Source organism: Anguilla anguilla, chromosome 15, assembly GCF_013347855.1.
Source record: "Anguilla anguilla isolate fAngAng1 chromosome 15, fAngAng1.pri, whole genome shotgun sequence".
Classification (NCBI taxonomy): domain Eukaryota; kingdom Metazoa; phylum Chordata; class Actinopteri; order Anguilliformes; family Anguillidae; genus Anguilla; species Anguilla anguilla.
This window is the reverse complement of record NC_049215.1, coordinates 21,995,579-22,003,879: the sequence shown is the minus strand read 5'-3', so window position 1 is coordinate 22,003,879 and position 8,301 is coordinate 21,995,579.

Below are 8,301 nucleotides of genomic sequence, written 5' to 3'. Positions count from 1 at the left end.
CAATGCTGGTCATATTATGGCTGTTTTGTAGAGAAAACGTAAATAAAATTCATTTGATAATACTCCAACACCAACATGGACAAACTCCTCCACAACAACCCCGCCCCCCCACCCCTGAGAAAAAAATTATTATAACTGTCTCAAGTGTGTGCGTGTGTGTGAGACAGAGAGAGAGAGAGGGGGGTGGACAAGGTGCTTGTCATCCATATGACTGGGTCTCCTTTAGCTGTAAACAAAACACTCAGTGCATCTAAGCACATTGGATGTTGACAGCAAAAACCATGACTGGAGTCTCACCTGAGCAATCTTGTGAGTGGAGGGGAAACAAATTAAAGCAGACAACTGGACACGTGGAATCACAGAATAATACATGGATTGCATCCACTTAGCCCAGCACAATGGAGGCCCCATCCAATCACCTTCGGTTAGTGCTACCTGATATCATATGACCAACCAATCCCTGACTGTCCTTGCTCAGCAAGACAAGGCAGGTGAACAAGGTGAAGTTTATGAATCTAATAATCTGATTACAGGATTGTCTGGTTTTATGGCTAATCAAGGAGACACTGATATCATCCACTGAGAACCATTCACGCATGTTCCATCAGAAAATGAAGCACTTTGTTTGGAAAAGCCTCAAGTACCACAGGCTAGTGTGAAGTGTGCTGCCTTTGCCACATCTGTTGAAAAACAATTCTACCATACGAGTTGAATTTTCCTTGGCATAGAAAATGACTATGCCATGGAAAATTAGACTCATATGGTAGAATTGTTTTTTAACCTCCATTTGTCCTGGTTGAAACATCAATTATTTAAAATTTGACTTGCAGATGTATAATTTGGAATACTATAGTCAGCCATGCAAATATAAATGAATTTATGCATGAATAGCATACATAGTATGCATACAATATTACGTTTGAGCAATGGGTTAACCTCATCCAGCACACATCACACTTGATTAGCTTGGTATCAAGTGCCTTGCTCACATTCAATTTTATAATACAACAATGCCATCTAAAGGATACATTCAGCATTACAAGCCAGTTGCACAGGGACTGTCATTTTAAAGCAAATTGTCTCATGCATTTCTGGTCTTCTTTTCTTGGCAGGCCACCTTAAGCACACCCAAAGAATGTCTGGGGGTGTGGTGGCTACAAAGAACTCATTGAATCCCTTTTAGGACCTGTTCTACATCAAAGAGGTACACGTCTATTAGACTGGCAGCTATAGTAGTGGTACCATGTAGAATGGTCAGCTTTTAATTGGAATGTTTAATAAAACTATACTCTTTTGCCAGGGAATCAGCTTTCCTATTCTGATGCACTGTACCACACATGCAACAATGCTCATTTTCATAATAGAATTCAAAACTTCATCAGCCATCTTTGATGTACCAGTAAAAGTTTGGTACCAGTCAAAATGTCCCTTCTATAAATGCTAATTCCACCACGCAGTAGAGTTGCATTTTATTATGTGTGAATTGTATTTACATATTTAGTAATGAATTGGATCAGGAAGGGGGCACTGACAGCGGCCCCGAGAAGCAGAGCCTATGATTCGGGCGCTACGACCCCGTGCGATTTTACACGAATATTTCCAAACCTGACTTTAAGCCGCAGATCGAAAAAAAATGCAGCGGGTTAACGCTTTCAAAGTTCAATAGCTCCCAGACAATAGGGCCTAGGACCATCAAACCACTGCTAGAGTGTTCACAGACAGCGGCCCCGAGAAGCAGAGCCTATGTTTCGGGCGCTACCACCCCGCGCGATTTTACACAAATATTTCCAACCCTGACTTTAAGCCGCCGACCGGAAAAAAATGGACCCGGCTAACGCTTTCAAAGTTCAATAGCTCCCAGACAATGGGGCCTAGGACCATCAAACCACGGCTAGAGTGTTCACAGACAGCGGCCCCGAGAAGCAGAGCCAATGTTTCGGGCGCTACCACCCCGCGCGATTTTACACTAATATTTCCAACCCTGACTTTAAGCCGCCGACCGGGAAAAAATGCAGCCGGCTAACGCTTTCAATGTTCAATAGCTCCCAGACAATAGGGCCTAGGATCATCAAACCACTGCTAGAGTGTTCACAGACAGCGGCCCCGATAAGCAGAGCCTATGCTTCGGGCGCTACCACCCCGCGCGATTATACACGAATATTTCCAACCCTGACTTTAAGCCGCCAACTGGAAAGAAATGCAGCCGGCTAACGCTTTCAATGTTCAATAGCTCCCAGACAATAGGGCCTAGGACCATCAAACCACTGCTAGAGTGTTCACAGACAGCGGCCCCGAGAAGCAGAGCCAATGTTTCGGGCGCTACCACCCCGCGCGATTTTACACGAATATTTCCAACCCTGACTTTAAGCCGGCGACCGGAAAAAAATGCAGCCGGCTAACGCTTTCAATGTTCAATAGCTCCCAGACAATAGGGCCTAGGATCATCAAACCACTGCTAGAGTGTTCACAGACAGCGGCCCCGAGAAGCAGAGCCTATGCTTCGGGCGCTACGATCCCGTGCGATTTTACACGAATATTTCCAAACCTGACTTTAAGCCGCCGATCGGAAAAAAATGCAGCCGGCTAACGCTTTCAAAGTTCAATAGCTCCCAGATAATAGGGCCTAGGACCATCAAAGCACTGCTAGAGTGTTCACAGACAGCGGCCCCGAGAAGCAGAGCCTATGTTTCGGGCGCTTCCACCCCGCGCGATTTTACACGAATATTTCCAACCCTGACTTTAAGCCGCCGACCGGAAAAAAATGCAGCCGGCTAACGCTTTCAATGTTCAATAGCTCCCAGACAATAGGGCCTAGGACCATCAAACCACTGCTAGAGTGTTCACAGACAGCGGCCCCGAGAAGCAAAGCCTATGCTTCGGGCACTACGATCCCGTGCGATTTTACACGAATATTTCCAAACCTGACTTTAAGCCGCCGATCGGAAAAAAATGGAGCCGGCTAACGATTTCAAAGTTTAATAGCTCCCAGACAATAGGGCCTAGGACCATCAAAGCACTGCTAGAGTGTTCACAGACAGCGGCCCCGATAAGCAGAGCCTATGCTTCGGGCAATACCACCCCGCGCGATTTTACACGAATATTTCCAACCCTGACTTTAAGCTGCCGACCGGAAAAAAATGCAGCCGGCTAACGCTTTCAATGTTCAATAGCTCCCAGACAATAGGGCCTAGGACCATCAAACCACTGCTAGAGTGTTCACAGACAGCGGCCCCGAGAAGCAGAGCCTATGCTTCGGGCGCTACGATCCCGTGCGATTTTACACGAATATTTCCAAACCTGACTTTAAGCCGCCGATCGGAAAAAAATGCAGCCGGCTAACGCTTTCAAAGTTCAATAGCTCCCAGACAATAGGGCCTAGGACCATCAAACCACTGCTAGAGTGTTCACAGACAGCGGCCCCGAGAAGCAGAGCCTATGTTTCGGGCGCTACCACCCCGCGCGATTTTACACGAATATTTCCAACCCTGACTTTAAGCCACCGACCGGAAAAAAATGCACCCGGCTAACGCTTTCAAAGTTCAATAGCTCCCAGACAATAGGGCCTAGGACCATCAAACCACTGCTAGAGTGTTCACAGACAGCGGCCCCGAGAAGCAGAGCCAATGTTTCGGGCGCTACCACCCCGCGCGATTTTACACGAATATTTCCAACCCTGACTTTAAGCCGGCGACCGGAAAAAAATGCAGCCGGCTAACGCTTTCAATGTTCAATAGCTCCCAGACAATAGGGCCTAGGATCATCAAACCACTGCTAGAGTGTTCACAGACAGCGGCCCCGATAAGCAGAGCCTATGCTTCGGGCGCTACCACCCCGCGCGATTTTAAACGAATATTTCCAAGCCTGACTTTAAGCCGCCGATCGGAAAAAAATGCAGCCGGCTAACGCTTTCAATGTTCAATAGCTCCCAGACAATAGGGCCTAGGACCATCAAACCACTGCTAGAGTGTTCACAGACAGCGGCCCCGAGAAGCAGAGTCTATGCTTCGGGCGCTACGATCCCGTGCGATTTTACACGAATATTTCCAAACCTGACTTTAAGCCGCCGATCGGAAAAAAATGCAGCCGGCTAACGCTTTCAATGTTCAATAGCTCCCAGACAATAGGGCCTAGGACCATCAAACCACTGCTAGAGTGTTCACAGACAGCGGCCCCGAGAAACAGAGCCTATGTTTCGGGCGCTACGACCCCGTGCGATTTTACACGAATATTTAAAACCCTGACTTTAAGCCGCCGACCGGAAAAAAATGCAGCCGACTAACGCTTTCAATGTTCATTAGCTCCCAGACAATAGGGCCTAGGACCATCAAACCACTGCTAGAGTGTTCACAGACAGCGGCCCCGAGAAGCAGAGTCTATGCTTCGGGCGCTACGATCCCGTGCGATTTTACACGAATATTTCCAAACCTGACTTTAAGCCGCCGATCGGAAAAAAATGCAGCCGGCTAACGCTTTCAAAGTTCAATAGCTCCCAGACAATAGGGCCTAGGACCATCAAACCACTGCTAGAGTGTTCACAGACAGCGGCCCCGAGAAACAGAGCCTATGTTTCGGGCGCTACGACCCCGTGCGATTTTACACGAATATTTAAAACCCTGACTTTAAGCCGCCGACCGGAAAAAAATGCAGCCGACTAACGCTTTCAATGTTCATTAGCTCCCAGACAATAGGGCCTAGGACCATCAAACCACTGCTAGAGTGTTCACAGACAGCGGCCCCGAGAAGCAGAGTCTATGCTTCGGGCGCTACGATCCCGCGCGATTTTACACGAATATTTCCAAACCTGACTTTAAGCCGCCGATCGGAAAAAAATGCAGCCGGCTAACGCTTTCAAAGTTCAATAGCTCCCAGACAATAGGGCCTAGGACCATCAAACCACTGCTAGAGTGTTCACAGACAGCGGCCCCGATAAGCAGAGCCTATGCTTCGGGCGCTACCACCCCGCGCGATTTTACACGAATATTTCCAACCCTGACTTTAAGCCGCCGACCGGAAAAAAATGCAGCCGGCTAACGCTTTCAATGTTCAATAGCTCCCAGACAATAGGGCCTAGGACCATCAAACCACTGCTAGAGTGTTCACAGACAGCGGCCCCGAGAAGCAGAGCCTATGTTTCGGGCGCGACCACCCCGCGCGATTTTACACGAATATTTCCAACCCTGACTTTAAGCTGCCGACCGGAAAAAAATGCAGCCGGCTAACGCTTTCAATGTTCAATAGCTCCCAGACAATAGGGCCTAGGACCATCAAACCACTGCTAGAGTGTTCACAGACAGCGGCCCCGATAAGCAGAGCCTATGCTTCGGGCGCTACCACCCCGCGCGATTTTAAACAAATATTTCCAACCCTGACTTTAAGCCGCTGACCGGAAAAAAATGCAGCCGGCTAACGCATTCAAAGTTCAATAGCTCCCAGACAATAGGGCCTAGGACCATCAAACCACTGCTAGAGTGTTCACAGACAGCGGCCCCGAGAAGCAGAGCCTATGTTTCGGGCGCTACCACCCCGCGCAATTTTACACTAATATTTCCAACCCTGACTTTAAGCCGCCGAACGGAAAAAAAGGCACCCGGCTAACGCTTTCAAAGTACAATAGCTCCCAGACAATAGAGCCTAGGACCATCAAACCACTGCTAGAGTGTTCACAGACAGCGGCACCGAGAAACAGAGCCTATGTTTCGGGCGCTACGACCCCGTGCGATTTTACACGAATATTTAAAACCCTGACTTTAAGCCGCCGACCGGAAAAAAATGCAGCCGGCTAACGCTTTCAATGTTCATTAGCTCCCAGACAATAGGGCCTAGGACCATCAAACCACTGCTAGAGTGTTCACAGACAGCGGCCCCGAGATGCAGAGCCTATGCTTCGGGCGCTACGATCCCGTGCGATTTTACACTAATATTTCCAAACCTGACTTTAAGCCGCCGATCGGAAAAAAATGCAGCCGGCTAACGCTTTCAAAGTTCAATAGCTCCCAGACAATAGGGCCTAGGACCATCAAACCACTGCTAGAGTGTTCACAGACAGCGGCCCCGAGAAGCAGAGCCTATGTTTCGGGCGCGACCACCCCGCGCGATTTTACACGAATATTTCCAACCCTGACTTTAAGCTGCCGACCGGAAAAAAATGCAGCCGGCTAACGCTTTCAATGTTCAATAGCTCCCAGACAATAGGGCCTAGGACCATCAAACCACTGCTAGAGTGTTCACAGACAGCGGCCCCGATAAGCAGAGCCTATGCTTCGGGCGCTACCACCCCGCGCGATTTTACACAAATATTTCCAACCCTGACTTTAAGCCGCTGACCGGAAAAAAATGCAGCCGGCTAACGCTTTCAATGTTCAATAGCTCCCAGACAATAGGGCCTAGGACCATCAAACCACTGCTAGAGTGTTCACAGACAGCGGCCCCGAGAAGCAGAGCCTATGCTTCGGGCGCTACGATCCCGTTTGATTTACACGAATATTTCCAAACCTGACTTTAAGCCGCCGATCGGAAAAAAATGCAGCCGGCTAACGCTTTCAAAGTTCAATAGCTCCCAGGATAATAGGGCCTAGGACCATCAAACCACTGCTAGAGTGTTCACAGACAGCGGCCCCGATAAGCAGAGCCTATGCTTCGGGCGCTACCACCCCGCGCGATTTTACACGAATATTTCCAACCCTGACTTTAAGCCGCCGACCGGAAAAAAATGCAGCCGGCTAACGCTTTCAATGTTCAATAGCTCCCAGACAATAGGGCCTAGGACCATCAAACCACTGCTAGAGTGTTCACAGACAGCGGCCCCGAGAAGCAGAGCCTATGCTTCGGGCGCTACCACCCCGCGCGATTTTACACGAATATTTCCAACCCTGACTTTAAGCCGCCGACCGGAAAAAAATGCAGCCGGCTAACGCTTTCAATGTTCAATAGCTCCCAGACAATAGGGCCTAGGACCATCAAACCACTGCTAGAGTGTTCACAGACAGCGGCCCCGAGAAGCAGAGCCTATGCTTCGGGCGCTACCACCCCGCGCGATTTTACACGAATATTTCCAACCCTGACTTTAAGCCGCCGACCGGAAAAAAATGCAGCCGGCTAACGCTTTCAATGTTCAATAGCTCCCAGACAATAGGGCCTAGGACCATCAAACCACTGCTAGAGTGTTCACAGACAGCGGCCCCGAGAAGCAGAGCCTATGTTTCGGGCGCTACCGCCCCGCGCGATTTTACACGAATATTTCCAACCCTGACTTTAAGCCGCCGACCGGAAAAAAATGCAGCCGGCTAACGCTTTCAATGTTCAATAGCTCCCAGACAATAGGGCCTAGGACCATCAAACCACTGCTAGAGTGTTCACAGACAGCGGCCCCGAGAAGCAGAGCCTATGTTTCGGGCGCTACCACCCCGCGCGATTTTACACGAATATTTCCAACCCTGACTTTAAGCCGCCGACCGGAAAAAAATGCAGCCGGCTAACGCTTTCAATGTTCAATAGCTCCCAGACAATAGGGCCTAGGACCATCAAACCACTGCTAGAGTGTTCACAGACAGCGGCCCCGATAAGCAGAGCCTATGCTTTGGGCGCTACCACCCCGCGCGATTTTACACGAATATTTCCAACCCTGACTTTAAGCCGCCGACCGGAAAAAAATGCAGCCGGCTAACGCTTTCAATGTTCAATAGCTCCCAGACAATAGGGCCTAGGACCATCAAACCACTGCTAGAGTGTTCACAGACAGCGGCCCCGAGAAGCAGAGCCTATGCTTCGGGCGCTACCACCCCGCGCGATTTTACACGAATATTTCCAACCCTGACTTTAAGCCGCCGACCGGAAAAAAATGCAGCCGGCTAACGCTTTCAATGTTCAATAGCTCCCAGACAATAGGGCCTAGGACCATCAAACCACTGCTAGAGTGTTCACAGACAGCGGCCCCGAGAAGCAGAGCCTATGTTTCGGGCGCTACGACCCCGCGCGATTTTACACGAATATTTCCAACCCTGACTTTAAGCCGCCGACCGGAAAAAAATGCAGCCGGCTAACGCTTTCAATGTTCAATAGCTCCCAGACAATAGGGCCTAGGACCATCAAACCACTGCTAGAGTGTTCACAGACAGCGGCCCCGAGAAGCAGAGCCTATGCTTCGGGCGCTACCACCCCGCGCGATTTTACACGAATATTTCCAACCCTGACTTTAAGCCGCCGACCGGAAAAAAATGCAGCCGGCTAACGCTTTCAATGTTCAATAGCTCCCAGACAATAGGGCCTAGGACCATCAAACCACTGCTAGAGTGTTCACAGACA